The sequence below is a fragment of the Elephantulus edwardii genome, unplaced genomic scaffold, assembly GCF_000299155.1.
Source record: "Elephantulus edwardii isolate Elephantulus edwardi_28Jun2011 unplaced genomic scaffold, EleEdw1.0 scaffold00325, whole genome shotgun sequence".
NCBI classification, from domain to species: Eukaryota; Metazoa; Chordata; class Mammalia; order Macroscelidea; family Macroscelididae; genus Elephantulus; species Elephantulus edwardii.
The window spans coordinates 681,367-683,004 of record NW_006400075.1 but is presented as its reverse complement, the minus strand read 5'-3'; the positions used below and the strand labels follow the sequence as shown (position 1 = coordinate 683,004).

The window sequence follows — 1,638 nt, the reverse complement described above, 5'->3', positions numbered from 1 at the left end:
TCCACGAGATAGCTCCTCCTAGTGGAGAGGAGGGCAACACACAGGATGGTTCTACAGATGTTTCAGGTGCTGTGTTCCAACTAGAGAAACAGAAAGAAGCTGACCAGGCAGGGTCACAGGAGGACATTCAGAATTGCTCCCATTGGGCTACAGGGAAGGAAAAGGAAAGCACTCTCTGGTGCCTGAACCCCTCTCTCCAGCTGCTCTGGGCCCATATGCCCATATATTTGACATTTAACAAAGTCTAGTCCAACTGAGACCCTGATTAGACCCATTAGTAAGTACCCAGAGTCTGCTGCACAAGATTGAGAAGGGGAAGAGGCTGTGAATGAAACAAAATACATTTTTATTTGTAGTCAGCACTGGAGTCTCTTCTTGCTACTTATTTGTTGGCTGACCTGCTCCTCCAGCTGCATGGCCAGGTAAAAGGCCTTGGTGATACCTTGTAGGGCTGAGCAGTGCTTGGTTTGCTTGGCCAGGGCAGATTCTGCTTTGGTCATAACATTCCCCAAGTCATAATCTGGCTGCTTGATCATCTCAGAGAGCTCAAGCCGGTCTGACCCTTGTTGAGTAATCTCCTTCAACTCTTCTAAGGCCTTCTTCTCCAGCTCCCCGATCTGAGTCATGGCTTTATTAAAGCTGGACATCTGAGAAGACAGCTCTTCCTCTTCTTTGGAGAAATTTTCTGTGATTAGGGTTCCTCTGAAGTTGACTTCTGTCTCTTCAGTTTTTATTGGTGGTACCCAGCTCCTTCACCCTGTCTGCATATCTTAAGGTGTTTAAAGAATATTCACAGGAGTTTATGTCTGGTGAGATCATGGCAATCATGCAAGTCCTTGAGTTCTCCCGAATAGAGTCCCTCAGCATTTGTGTCAGCTTGCTCTTCCATAATGGTGTATGAGCCTTATTCTGTTCCAGGGCCCTGATGCACTCCTTTAGGGCTAGGAGACTCTTGTTGGTCTTGGCACTCTCTATGCAGGTCTCCTGGTCAGCACTGGAAATATCCATACTTCTCTCATTCCCTGCTAAATCCACCAAAGAGAATTTGCCATGGACCTTCCCTTTGGCTTGAAGAAGAATCTGGAAGCAGGCATGGGAGCAGGAAGAGTTGGAATTGGCAAATGTCCGCCCAGACATCCTGCGGGCACTGCCTATGTCGATCATCTTGATGACATCATCAACATAGTTAACCAGGTGCTCCTGCAGTCCCACCACCTAGACTTGCAGCTTGCCATCCTCCAAGACATTTAGTTGGGCCTTTGTGATGAGCAGGTTGAACAGCTTTCCATTGTAGATCTCAAAGAATGTTACATTGACTTGGAGGCCCAAGTTCCAGTATTGGGGCTGATTCTTCAGGTAGAAGACATCCAGAGAAGCCATTGCATAGATCCCTTTAGTCACACTTGGGGCTTTCCCTAAAAGGTCTCCAGCCATAGTGTGTGCCTTGCCACTTCCTGTTTGGCTATATGCAAAACAGATTGCTTTTTTCCTCCGTCAAAAACTGTCTGTACCAGTGGCCTTGCTGTGAACCCGTAGACAGCTTTGTTTGTCGTTGTTGTTGTTATGTGCCATTGAGTCGCTTGTGACTCATAGCGACCCTATGTACAACAGCCCTAAACTCTGCTCTGTCCTGTGCCA

General features: G+C 47.3%; 1 pseudogene and 1 gene segment (V, D, J or C); both read right to left on the bottom strand.

Annotated features, from left to right (window-relative positions):
• Positions 1-1,638, bottom strand: part of LOC102871066 — a 188,969-nt gene that overhangs the window by 131,452 nt on the left and 55,879 nt on the right.
• LOC102845963 overlaps positions 357-1,638 on the bottom strand; it is a 32,798-nt pseudogene continuing 31,516 nt past the window's right edge.